Raw genomic sequence first — 17156 nt, forward strand, 5'->3', positions numbered from 1 at the left:
ATATCCTCACCACTATCACTATAAACCTGGAAATACCTACAACGCTATCTGTATAAATACGGAAATATACTCACCACTATCTCTATAAACATGGAAATACCTACACCGCCATATCTATACACATGGAAATACCTACACCGCCATCTCTGTACACATGGAAATATCTACACCACTATCTCTATAAACATAGAAATATCTACATTGCAATCTCTATAAACATGGAAATATCTACACCGCCATCTCTATAAACATGGAAATATCTACATCGCTATCTGTATAAATATGGAAATATCTCCACCGCTATCAGTATAAACATGGAAATATCTACACCGATATCTGTATAAACATGGAAATGTCTACACCGCTATCTGTATAAACATGGAAATATCTACAACGCTATCTGTGTAAACATGGAAGTTTCTACACAGATATCTGTGTAAACTTGCAAATATCTACACAGCTATCTGTGTAAAGATCGAAATGTCTACAGCGCAATCTGTGCAAAGATGGAAATATCTACACCGCTATCTCTGTAAACATGGAAATATCTACACCGCTATCTGTATCAACATGGAAATATCTACTTCGCTATCTTTATAAACATGGAAATATCTACACTGTTATCTCTATAAACATGGAAATATCTACACCACCATCTGTATAAACATGCAAATATCTACAGAGTCATCGGTATAAACATGGAAATATCTACACCACCATATCTATAAACATGGAAATATCTACAGTGCCATCTGTATACCCGTGGAAATACCTACCCAGCCATCTGTGTAACCACGGAAATATCTACTCCGCTATCTCTATAAACATGGAAATATGTACAACGCTATCTCTATAAATATCGAAATATCTTCACTGCAATCTCTATAAACATGGAAATATCTACACCGCCATCACTATAAACATGGAAATATCTACATCGCTATCTGTATTAACATGGAAATAGCTCCACCGCTATCAGTATAAACACTGAAATATCTACACCGCTATCTGTATAAACATGGAAATATGTACAACGCTATCTGTATAAACATGGAAATATCTACACAGCTATCTCTATAAACATGGAAATAGCTACACTGCTATCTGTATAAACATAGAAATAGCGACACCGTTATCTGTATAAACATGGAAATATCTACACCGCCCTCTGTAAAAACATCAAGATATATACACAGTCATCTGTATAAACTTGGAAATATCTACACCTCCATCTGTATAAACATGGAAATATCTACACTGCCATCTGTATACACATGGAAATATCTACACAGCCATCTGAAGAAACATGGAAATATGTACACCGCTATCTGTATAAACATGGAAATAACTACACCGCTATCTTTATAAACTTGGAAATATCTACACCGCCTTCTGTATAAACATGGAAATATCTACACCGCTATCTGTATAAACATGGAAATACCAACACCGTTATCTGTATAAACATTGAAATATCTACACCGCTATCTGTATAAAGATGGAAATATCTACAACGCTATCTGTGTAAACATGGAAATATCTACACACCTATCTGTGTAAACATGGAAATATCTACACCACTATCTGTGTAAACATGGAAATATCTACACCGCTATCTGTATAAACATGGAAATACCAAAACGGCTATCTGTACAAACATGGAAATATCTACAACGCTATCTGTATAAATACGGAAATATCCTCACCACTATCACTATAAACCTGGAAATACCTACAACGCTATCTGTATAAATACGGAAATATCCTCACCACTATCTCTATAAACATGGAAATACCTACACCGCCATATCTATACACATGGAAATACCTACACCGCCATCTCTATACACATGGAGATATCTACACCACTATCTCTATAAACATAGAAATATCTACATTGCAATCTCTATAAACATGGAAATATCTACACCGCCATCTCTATAAACATGGAAATATCTACATCGCTATCTGTATAAATATGGAAATATCTCCACCGCTATCAGTATAAACATGGAAATATCTACACCGATATCTGTATAAACATGGAAATATCTACACCGCTATCTGTATAAACATGGAAATATCTACAACGCTATCTGTGTAAACATGGAAGTATCTACACAGATATCTGTGTAAACTTGCAAATATCTACACAGCTATCTGTGTAAAGATCGAAATGTCTACAGCGCAATCTGTGCAAAGATGGAAATATCTACACCGCTATCTCTGTAAACATGGAAATATCTACACCGCTATCTGTATCAACATGGAAATATCTACTTCGCTATCTTTATAAACATGGAAATATCTACACTTTTATCTCTATAAACATGGAAATATCTACACCACCATCTGTATAAACATGCAAATATCTACAGAGTCATCTGTATAAACATGGAAATATCTACACCACCATATCTATAAACATGGAAATATCTACAGTGCCATCTGTATACCCGTGGAAATACCTACCCAGCCATCTGTGTAACCACGGAAATATCTACTCCGCTATCTCTATAAACATGGAAATACGTACAACGCTATCTCTATGAATATGGAAATATCTACACTGCAATCTCTATAAACATGGAAATATCTACACCGCAATCACTACAAACATGGAAATATCTACATCGCTATCTGTATTAACATGGAAATAGCTCCACCGCTATCAGTATAAACACTGAAATATCTACACCGCTATCTGTATAAACATGGAAATATGTACAATGCTATCTGTATAAACATGGAAATATCTACACCGCTATCTGTATAAACATGGAAATATCTACACAGCTATCTCTATAAACATGGAAATAGCTACACTGCTATCTGTATAAACATAGAAATAGCGACACCGTTATCTGTATAAACATGGAAATATCTACACCGCCCTCTGTAAAAACATGAAGATATCTACACAGTCATCTGTATAAACTTGGAAATATCTACACCTCCATCTGTATAAACATGGAAATATCTACACTGCCATCTGTATACACATGGAAATATCTACACAGCCATCTGAAGAAACATGGAAATATGTACACCGCTATCTGTATAAACATGGAAATAACTACACCGCTATCTTTATAAACTTGGAAATATCTACACCGCCTTCTGTATAAACATGGAAATATCTACACCGCTATCTGTATAAACATGGAAATACCAACACCGTTATCTGTATAAACATTGAAATATCTACACCGCTATCTGTATAAAGATGGAAATGTCTACAACGCTATCTGTGTAAACATGGAAATATCTACACACCTATCTGTGTAAACATGGAAATATCTACACTGCTATCTGTATAAACATGGAAATATCTACACCGCTATCTGTATAAACATGGAAATATCTACAACGCTATCTGTGTAAACATGGAATTATCTACACAGATATCTGTGTAAACTTGCAAATATCTACACAGCTATCTGTGTAAAGATCGAAATGTCTACAGCGCAATCTGGGCAAAGATGGAAATATCTACACCGCTATCTCTGTAAACATGGAAATATCTACACCGCTATCTGTATCAACATGGAAATATCTACTTTGCTATCTTTATAAACATGGAAATATCTACACTGTTATCTCTATAAACATGGAAATATCTACACCACCATCTGTATAAACATGCAAATATCTACAGAGTCATCGGTATAAACATGGAAATATCTACACCACCATATCTATAAACATGGAAATATCTACAGTGCCATCTGTATACCCGTGGAAATAGCTACCCAGCCATCTGTGTAACCACGGAAATATCTACTCCGCTATCTCTATAAACATGGAAATACGTACAACGCTATCTCTATAAATATGGAAATATCTACACTGCAATCTCTATAAACATGGAAATATCTACACCGCCATCACTATAAACATGGAAATATCTACATCGCTATCTGTATTAACATGGAAATAGCTCCACCGCTATCAGTATAAACACTGAAATATCTACACCGCTATCTGTATAAACATGGAAATATGTACAACGCTATCTGTATAAACATGGAAATATCTACACCGCTATCTGTATAAATATGGAAATATCTACACAGCTATCTCTATAAACATGGAAATAGCTACACTGCTATCTGTATAAACATAGAAATAGCGACACCGTTATCTGTATAAACATGGAAATATCTACACCGCCCTCTGTAAAAACATGAAGATATCTACACAGTCATCTGTATAAACTTGGAAATATCTACACCTCCATCTGTATAAACATGGAAATATCTACACTGCCATCTGTATACACATGGAAATATCTACACAGCCATCTGAAGTAACATGGAAATATGTACACCGCTATCTGTATAAACATGGAAATAACTACACCGCTATCTTTATAAACTTGGAAATATCTACACCGCCTTCTGTATAAACATGGAAATATCTACACCGCTATCTGTATAAACATGGAAATACTAACACCGTTATCTGTATAAACATTGAAATATCTACACCGCTATCTGTATAAAGATGGAAATATCTACAACGCTATCTGTGTAAACATGGAAATATCTACACACCTATCTGTGTAAACATGGAAATATCTACACCGCTATCTGTATAAACATGGAAATATCTACACCGCTATCTGTATAAACATGGAAATACCAAAACGGCTATCTGTATAAACATGGAAATATCTACAACGCTATCTGTATAAATACGGAAATATCCTCACCACTATCACTATAAACCTGGAAATACCTACAACGCTATCTGTATAAATACGGAAATATCCTCACCACTATCTCTATAAACATGGAAATACCTACACCGCCATATCTATACACATGGAAATACCTACACCGCCATCTCTGTACACATGGAAATATCTACACCACTATCTCTATAAACATAGAAATATCTACATTGCAATCTCTATAAACATGGAAATATCTACACCGCCATCTCTATAAACATGGAAATATCTACATCGCTATCTGTATAAATATGGAAATATCTCCACCGCTATCAGTATAAACATGGAAATATCTACACCGATATCTGTATAAACATGGAAATGTCTACACCGCTATCTGTATAAACATGGAAATATCTACAACGCTATCTGTGTAAACATGGAAGTATCTACACAGATATCTGTGTAAACTTGCAAATATCTACACAGCTATCTGTGTAAAGATCGAAATGTCTACAGCGCAATCTGTGCAAAGATGGAAATATCTACACCGCTATCTCTGTAAACATGGAAATATCTACACCGCTATCTGTATCAACATGGAAATATCTACTTCGCTATCTTTATAAACATGGAAATATCTACAGTGTTATCTCTATAAACATGGAAATATCTACACCACCATCTGTATAAACATGCAAATATCTACAGAGTCATCGGTATAAACATGGAAATATCTACACCACCATATCTATAAACATGGAAATATCTACAGTGCCATCTGTATACCCGTGGAAATACCTACCCAGCCATCTGTGTAACAACGGAAATATCTACTCCGCTATCTCTATAAACATGGAAATATGTACAACGCTATCTCTATAAATATCGAAATATCTTCACTGCAATCTCTATAAACATGGAAATATCTACACCGCCATCACTATAAACATGGAAATATCTACATCGCTATCTGTATTAACATGGAAATAGCTCCACCGCTATCAGTATAAACACTGAAATATCTACACCGCTATCTGTATAAACATGGAAATATGTACAACGCTATCTGTATAAACATGGAAATATCTACACAGCTATCTCTATAAACATGGAAATAGCTACACTGCTATCTGTATAAACATAGAAATAGCGACACCGTTATCTGTATAAACATGGAAATATCTACACCGCCCTCTGTAAAAACATCAAGATATATACACAGTCATCTGTATAAACTTGGAAATATCTACACCTCCATCTGTATAAACATGGAAATATCTACACTGCCATCTGTATACACATGGAAATATCTACACAGCCATCTGAAGAAACATGGAAATATGTACACCGCTATCTGTATAAACATGGAAATAACTACACCGCTATCTTTATAAACTTGGAAATATCTACACTGCCTTCTGTATAAACATGGAAATATCTACACCGCTATCTGTATAAACATGGAAATACCAACACCGTTATCTGTATAAATATTGAAATATCTACACCGCTATCTGTATAAAGATGGAAATATCTACAACGCTATCTGTGTAAACATGGAAATATCTACACACCTATCTGTGTAAACATGGAAATATCTACACCACTATCTGTGTAAACATGGAAATATCTACACCGCTATCTGTATAAACATGGAAATACCAAAACGGCTATCTGTACAAACATGGAAATATCTACAACGCTATCTGTATAAATACGGAAATATCCTCACCACTATCACTATAAACCTGGAAATACCTACAACGCTATCTGTATAAATACGGAAATATCCTCACCACTATCTCTATAAACATGGAAATACCTACACCGCCATATCTATTCACATGGAAATACCTACACCGCCATCTCTATACACATGGAGATATCTACACCACTATCTCTATAAACATAGAAATATCTACATTGCAATCTCTATAAACATGGAAATATCTACACCGCCATCTCTATAAACATGGAAATATCTACATCGCTATCTGTATAAATATGGAAATATCTCCACCGCTATCAGTATAAACATGGAAATATCTACACCGATATCTGTATAAACATGGAAATATCTACACCGCTATCTGTATAAACATGGAAATATCTACAACGCTATCTGTGTAAACATGGAAGTATCTACACAGATATCTGTGTAAACTTGCAAATATCTACACAGCTATCTGTGTAAAGATCGAAATGTCTACAGCGCAATCTGTGCAAAGATGGAAATATCTACACCGCTATCTCTGTAAACATGGAAATATCTACACCGCTATCTGTATCAACATGGAAATATCTACTTCGCTATCTTTATAAACATGGAAATATCTACACTTTTATCTCTATAAACATGGAAATATCTACACCACCATCTGTATAAACATGCAAATATCTACAGAGTCATCTGTATAAACATGGAAATATCTACACCACCATATCTATAAACATGGAAATATCTACAGTGCCATCTGTATACCCGTGGAAATACCTACCCAGCCATCTGTGTAACCACGGAAATATCTACTCCGCTATCTCTATAAACATGGAAATACGTACAACGCTGTCTCTATAAATATGGAAATATTTACACTGCAATCTCTATAAACATGGAAATATCTACACCGCAATCACTACAAACATGGAAATATCTACATCGCTATCTGTATTAACATGGAAATAGCTCCACCGCTATCAGTATAAACACTGAAATATCTACACCGCTATCTGTATAAACATGGAAATATGTACAATGCTATCTGTATAAACATGGAAATATCTACACCGCTATCTGTATAAACATGGAAATATCTACACAGCTATCTCTATAAACATGGAAATAGCTACACTGCTATCTGTATAAACATAGAAATAGCGACACCGTTATCTGTATAAACATGGAAATATCTACACCGCCCTCTGTAAAAACATGAAGATATCTACACAGTCATCTGTATAAACTAGGAAATATCTACACCTCCATCTGTATAAACATGGAAATATCTACACTGCCATCTGTATACACATGGAAATATCTACACAGCCATCTGAAGAAACATGGAAATATGTACACCGCTATCTGTATAAACATGGAAATAACTACACCGCTATCTTTATAAACTTGGAAATATCTACACCGCCTTCTGTATAAACATGGAAATATCTACACCGCTATCTGTATAAACATGGAAATACCAACACCGTTATCTGTATAAACATTGAAATATCTACACCGCTATCTGTATAAAGATGGAAATATCTACAACGCTATCTGTGTAAACATGGAAATATCTACACACCTATCTGTGTAAACATGGAAATATCTGCACCGCTATCTGTATAAACATGGAAATATCTACACCGCTATCTTTATAAACATGGAAATACCAAAATGGCTATCTGTATAAACATGGAAATATCTACAACGCTATCTGTATAAATACGGAAATATCCTCACCACTATCACTATAAACCTGGAAATACCTACAACGCTATCTGTATAAATACGGAAATATCCTCACCGCTATCTCTATAAACATGGAAATACCTACACCGCCATATCTATACACATGGAAATACCTACACCGCCATCTCTGTACACATGGAAATATCTACACCACTATCTCTATAAACATAGAAATATCTACATTGCAATCTCTATAAACATGGAAATATCTACACCGCCATCTGTATAAACATGGAAATATCTACATCGCTATCTGTATAAATATGGAAATATCTCCACCGCTATCAGTATAAACATGGAAATATCTACACCGATATCTGTATAAACATGGAAATATCTACACCGCTATCTGTATAAACATGGAAATATCTACAACGCTATCTGTGTAAACATGGAAGTATCTACACAGATATCTGTGTAAACTTGCAAATATCTACACAGCTATCTGTGTAAAGATCGAAATGTCTACAGCACAATCTGTGCAAAGATGGAAATATCTACACCGCTATCTCTGTAAACATGGAAATATCTACACCGCTATCTGTATCAACATGGAAATATCTACTTCGCTATCTTTATAAACATGGACATATCTACACTGTTATCTCTATAAACACGGAAATATCTACACCACCATCTGTATAAACATGCAAATATCTACAGAGTCATCTGTATAAACATGGAAATATCTACACCACCATATCTATAAACATGGAAATATCTACAGTGCCATCTGTATACCCGTGGAAATACCTACCCAGCCATCTGTGTAACCACGGAAATATCTACTCCGCTATCTCTATAAACATGGAAATACGTACAACGCTATCTCTATAAATATGGAAATATCTACACTGCAATCTCTACAAACATGGAAATATCTACACCACCATCACTATAAACATGGAAATATCTACATCGCTATCTGTATTAACATGGAAATAGCTCCACCGCTATCAGTATAAACACTGAAATATCTACACCGCTATCTGTATAAACATGGAAATATGTACAACGCTATCTGTATAAACATGGAAATATCTACACCGCTATCTGTATAAACATGGAAATATCTACACAGCTATCTCTATAAACATGGAAATAGCTACCCTGCTATCTGTATAAACATAGAAATAGCGACTCCGTTATCTGTATAAACATGGAAATATCTACACCGCCCTCTGTAAAAACATGAAGATATCTACACAGTCATCTGTATAAACTTGGAAATATCTACACCTCCATCTGTATAAACATGGAAATATCTACACTGCCATCTGTATACACATGGAAATATCTACACAGCCATCTGAAGTAACATGGAAGTATGTACACCGCTATCTGTATAAACATGGAAATAACTACACCGCTATCTTTATAAACTTGGAAATATCTACACCGCCTTCTGTAAAAACATGTAAATATCTACACCGCTATCTGTATAAACATGGAAATACCAACACCGTTATCTGTATAAACATTGAAATATCTACACCGCTATCTGTATAAAGATGGAAATATCTACAACGCTATCTGTATAAACATGGAAATAGCTACACACCTATCTGTGTAAACATGGAAATATCTACACCGCTATCTGTATAAACATGGAAATATCTACACCGCTATCTTTATAAACATGGAAATACCAAAACGGCTATCTGTATAAACATGGAAATATCTACAACGCTATCTGTATAAATACGGAAATATCCTCACCACTATCACTATAAACCTGGAAATACCTACAACGCTATCTGTATAAATACGGAAATATCCTCACCACTATCTCTATAAACATGGAAATACCTACACCGCCATATCTATACACATGGAAATACCTACTCCGCCATCTCTGTACACATGGAAATATCTACACCACTATCTCTATAAACATAGAAATATCTACATTGCAATCTCTATAAACATGGAAAAGTCTACACCGCCATCTCTATAAACATGGAAATATCTACATCGCTATCTGTATAAATATGGAAATATCTCCACCGCTATCAGTATAAACATGGAAATATCTACACTGCTATCTGTATAAACATGGAAATATCTACACCGCTATCTGTATAAACATGGAAATATCTACAACGCTATCTGTGTAAACATGGAATTATCTACACAGATATCTGTGTAAACTTGCAAATATCTACACAGCTATCTGTGTAAAGATCGAAATGTCTACAGCGCAATCTGGGCAAAGATGGAAATATCTACACCGCTATCTCTGTAAACATGGAAATATCTACACCGCTATCTGTATCAACATGGAAATATCTACTTTGCTATCTTTATAAACATGGAAATATCTACACTGTTATCTCTATAAACATGGAAATATCTACACCACCATCTGTATAAACATGCAAATATCTACAGAGTCATCGGTATAAACATGGAAATATCCACACCACCATATCTATAAACATGGAAATATCTACAGTGCCATCTGTATACCCGTGGAAATAGCTACCCAGCCATCTGTGTAACCACGGAAATATCTACTCCGCTATCTCTATAAACATGGAAATACGTACAACGCTATCTCTATAAATATGGAAATATCTACACTGCAATCTCTATAAACATGGAAATATCTACACCGCCATCACTATAAACATGGAAATATCTACATCGCTATCTGTATTAACATGGAAATAGCTCCACCGCTATCAGTATAAACACTGAAATATCTACACCGCTATCTGTATAAACATGGAAATATGTACAACGCTATCTGTATAAACATGGAAATATCTACACCGCTATCTGTATAAATATGGAAATATCTACACAGCTATCTCTATAAACATGGAAATAGCTACACTGCTATCTGTATAAACATAGAAATAGCGACACCGTTATCTGTATAAACATGGAAATATCTACACCGCCCTCTGTAAAAACATGAAGATATCTACACAGTCATCTGTATAAACTTGGAAATATCTACACCTCCATCTGTATAAACATGGAAATATCTACACTGCCATCTGTATACACATGGAAATATCTACACAGCCATCTGAAGAAACATGGAAATATGTACACCGCTATCTGTATAAACATGGAAATAACTACACCGCTATCTTTATAAACTTGGAAATATCTACACCGCCTTCTGTATAAACATGGAAATATCTACACCGCTATCTGTATAAACATGGAAATACTAACACCGTTATCTGTATAAACATTGAAATATCTACACCGCTATCTGTATAAAGATGGAAATATCTACAACGCTATCTGTGTAAACATGGAAATATCTACACACCTATCTGTGTAAACATGGAAATATCTACACCGCTATCTGTATAAACATGGAAATATCTACACCGCTATCTGTATAAACATGGAAATACCAAAACGGCTATCTGTATAAACATGGAAATATCTACAACGCTATCTGTATAAATACGGAAATATCCTCACCACTATCACTATAAACCTGGAAATACCTACAACGCTATCTGTATAAATACGGAAATATCCTCACCACTATCTCTATAAACATGGAAATACCTACACCGCCATATCTATACACATGGAAATACCTACACCGCCATCTCTGTACACATGGAAATATCTACACCACTATCTCTATAAACATAGAAATATCTACATTGCAATCTCTATAAACATGGAAATATCTACACCGCCATCTCTATAAACATGGAAATATCTACATCGCTATCTGTATAAATATGGAAATATCTCCACCGCTATCAGTATAAACATGGAAATATCTACACCGATATCTGTATAAACATGGAAATGTCTACACCGCTATCTGTATAAACATGGAAATATCTACAACGCTATCTGTGTAAACATGGAAGTATCTACACAGATATCTGTGTAAACTTGCAAATATCTACACAGCTATCTGTGTAAAGATCGAAATGTCTACAGCGCAATCTGTGCAAAGATGGAAATATCTACACCGCTATCTCTGTAAACATGGAAATATCTACACCGCTATCTGTATCAACATGGAAATATCTACTTCGCTATCTTTATAAACATGGAAATATCTACAGTGTTATCTCTATAAACATGGAAATATCTACACCACCATCTGTATAAACATGCAAATATCTACAGAGTCATCGGTATAAACATGGAAATATCTACACCACCATATCTATAAACATGGAAATATCTACAGTGCCATCTGTATATCCGTGGAAATACCTACCCAGCCATCTGTGTAACAACGGAAATATCTACTCCGCTATCTCTATAAACATGGAAATATGTACAACGCTATCTCTATAAATATCGAAATATCTTCACTGCAATCTCTATAAACATGGAAATATCTACACCGCCATCACTATAAACATGGAAATATCTACATCGCTATCTGTATTAACATGGAAATAGCTCCACCGCTATCAGTATAAACACTGAAATATCTACACCGCTATCTGTATAAACATGGAAATATGTACAACGCTATCTGTATAAACATGGAAATATCTACACAGCTATCTCTATAAACATGGAAATAGCTACACTGCTATCTGTATAAACATAGAAATAGCGACACCGTTATCTGTATAAACATGGAAATATCTACACCGCCCTCTGTAAAAACATCAAGATATATACACAGTCATCTGTATAAACTTGGAAATATCTACACCTCCATCTGTATAAACATGGAAATATCTACACTGCCATCTGTATACACATGGAAATATCTACACAGCCATCTGAAGAAACATGGAAATATGTACACCGCTATCTGTATAAACATGGAAATAACTACACCGCTATCTTTATAAACTTGGAAATATCTACACTGCCTTCTGTATAAACATGGAAATATCTACACCGCTATCTGTATAAACATGGAAATACCAACACCGTTATCTGTATAAATATTGAAATATCTACACCGCTATCTGTATAAAGATGGAAATAACTACAACGCTATCTGTGTAAACATGGAAATATCTACACACCTATCTGTGTAAACATGGAAATATCTACACCACTATCTGTGTAAACATGGAAATATCTACACCGCTATCTGTATAAACATGGAAATACCAAAACGGCTATCTGTACAAACATGGAAATATCTACAACGCTATCTGTATAAATACGGAAATATCCTCACCACTATCACTATAAACCTGGAAATACCTACAACGCTATCTGTATAAATACGGAAATATCCTCACCACTATCTCTATAAACATGGAAATACCTACACCGCCATATCTATACACATGGAAATACCTACACCGCCATCTCTATACACATGGAGATATCTACACCACTATCTCTATAAACATAGAAATATCTACATTGCAATCTCTATAAACATGGAAATATCTACACCGCCATCTGTATAAACATGGAAATATCTACATCGCTATCTGTATAAATATGGAAATATCTCCACCGCTATCAGTATAAACATGGAAATATCTACACCGATATCTGTATAAACATGGAAATATCTACACCGCTATCTGTATAAACATGGAAATATCTACAACGCTATCTGTGTAAACATGGAAGTATCTACACAGATATCTGTGTAAACTTGCAAATATCTACACAGCTATCTGTGTAAAGATCGAAATGTCTACAGCGCAATCTGTGCAAAGATGGAAATATCTACACCGCTATCTCTGTAAACATGGAAATATCTACACCGCTATCTGTATCAACATGGAAATATCTACTTCGCTATCTTTATAAACATGGAAATATCTACACTTTTATCTCTATAAACATGGAAATATCTACACCACCATCTGTATAAACATGCAAATATCTACAGAGTCATCTGTATAAACATGGAAATATCTACACCACCATATCTATAAACATGGAAATATCTACAGTGCCATCTGTATACCCGTGGAAATACCTACCCAGCCATCTGTGTAACCACGGAAATATCTACTCCGCTATCTCTATAAACATGGAAATACGTACAACGCTGTCTCTATAAATATGGAAATATTTACACTGCAATCTCTATAAACATGGAAATATCTACACCGCAATCACTACAAACATGGAAATATCTACATCGCTATCTGTATTAACATGGAAATAGCTCCACCGCTATCAGTATAAACACTGAAATATCTACACCGCTATCTGTATAAACATGGAAATATGTACAATGCTATCTGTATAAACATGGAAATATCTACACCGCTATCTGTATAAACATGGAAATATCTACACAGCTATCTCTATAAACATGGAAATAGCTACACTGCTATCTGTATAAACATAGAAATAGCGACACCGTTATCTGTATAAACATGGAAATATCTACACCGCCCTCTGTAAAAACATGAAGATATCTACACAGTCATCTGTATAAACTAGGAAATATCTACACCTCCATCTGTATAAACATGGAAATATCTACACTGCCATCTGTATACACATGGAAATATCTACACAGCCATCTGAAGAAACATGGAAATATGTACACCGCTATCTGTATAAACATGGAAATAACTACACCGCTATCTTTATAAACTTGGAAATATCTACACCGCCTTCTGTATAAACATGGAAATATCTACACCGCTATCTGTATAAACATGGAAATACCAACACCGTTATCTGTATAAACATTGAAATATCTACACCGCTATCTGTATAAAGATGGAAATATCTACAACGCTATCTGTGTAAACATGGAAATATCTACACACCTATCTGTGTAAACATGGAAATATCTGCACCGCTATCTGTATAAACATGGAAATATCTACACCGCTATCTTTATAAACATGGAAATACCAAAATGGCTATCTGTATAAACATGGAAATATCTACAACGCTATCTGTATAAATACGGAAATATCCTCACCACTATCACTATAAACCTGGAAATACCTACAACGCTATCTGTATAAATACGGAAATATCCTCACCGCTATCTCTATAAACATGGAAATACCTACACCGCCATATCTATACACATGGAAATACCTACACCGCCATCTCTGTACACATGGAAATATCTACACCACTATCTCTATAAACATAGAAATATCTACATTGCAATCTCTATAAACATGGAAATATCTACACCGCCATCTGTATAAACATGGAAATATCTACATCGCTATCTGTATAAATATGGAAATATCTCCACCGCTATCAGTATAAACATGGAAATATCTACACCGATATCTGTATAAACATGGAAATATCTACACCGCTATCTGTATAAACATGGAAATATCTACAACGCTATCTGTGTAAACATGGAAGTATCTACACAGATATCTGTGTAAACTTGCAAATATCTACACAGCTATCTGTGTAAAGATCGAAATGTCTACAGCACAATCTGTGCAAAGATGGAAATATCTACACCGCTATCTCTGTAAACATGGAAATATCTACACCGCTATCTGTATCAACATGGAAATATCTACTTCGCTATCTTTATAAACATGGACATATCTACACTGTTATCTCTATAAACACGGAAATATCTACACCACCATCTGTATAAACATGCAAATATCTACAGAGTCATCTGTATAAACATGGAAATATCTACACCACCATATCTATAAACATGGAAATATCTACAGTGCCATCTGTATACCCGTGGAAATACCTACCCAGCCATCTGTGTAACCACGGAAATATCTACTCCGCTATCTCTATAAACATGGAAATACGTACAACGCTATCTCTATAAATATGGAAATATCTACACTGCAATCTCTACAAACATGGAAATATCTACACCACCATCACTATAAACATGGAAATATCTACATCGCTATCTGTATTAACATGGAAATAGCTCCACCGCTATCAGTATAAACACTGAAATATCTACACCGCTATCTGTATAAACATGGAAATATGTACAACGCTATCTGTATAAACATGGAAATATCTACACCGCTATCTGTATAAACATGGAAATATCTACACAGCTATCTCTATAAACATGGAAATAGCTACCCTGCTATCTGTATAAACATAGAAATAGCGACTCCGTTATCTGTATAAACATGGAAATATCTACACCGCCCTCTGTAAAAACATGAAGATATCTACACAGTCATCTGTATAAACTTGGAAATATCTACACCTCCATCTGTATAAACATGGAAATATCTACACTGCCATCTGTATACACATGGAAATATCTACACAGCCATCTGAAGTAACATGGAAGTATGTACACCGCTATCTGTATAAACATGGAAATAACTACACCGCTATCTTTATAAACTTGGAAATATCTACACCGCCTTCTGTAAAAACATGTAAATATCTACACCGCTATCTGTATAAACATGGAAATACCAACACCGTTATCTGTATAAACATTGAAATATCTACACCGCTATCTGTATAAAGATGGAAATATCTACAACGCTATCTGTATAAACATGGAAATAGCTACACACCTATCTGTGTAAACATGGAAATATCTACACCGCTATCTGTATAAACATGGAAATATCTACACCGCTATCTTTATAAACATGGAAATACCAAAACGGCTATCTGTATAAACATGGAAATATCTACAACGCTATCTGTATAAATACGGAAATATCCTCACCACTATCACTATAAACCTGGAAATACCTACAACGCTATCTGTATAAATACGGAAATATCCTCACCACTATCTCTATAAACATGGAAATACCTACACCGCCATATCTATACACATGGAAATACCTACTCCGCCATCTCTGTACACATGGAAATATCTACACCACTATCTCTATAAACATAGAAATATCTACATTGCAATCTCTATAAACATGGAAAAGTCTACACCGCCATCTCTATAAACATGGAAATATCTACATCGCTATCTGTATAAATATGGAAATATCTCCACCGCTATCAGTATAAACATGGAAATATCTACACCGATATCTGTATAAACAGGGAAATATCTACACCGCTATCTGTATAAACATGGAAATATCTACAACGCTATCTGTGTAAACATGGAAGTAT

This window comes from Pan troglodytes, chromosome 6 (genome assembly GCF_028858775.2).
Source record: "Pan troglodytes isolate AG18354 chromosome 6, NHGRI_mPanTro3-v2.0_pri, whole genome shotgun sequence".
Lineage (NCBI taxonomy): Eukaryota > Metazoa > Chordata > Mammalia > Primates > Hominidae > Pan > Pan troglodytes.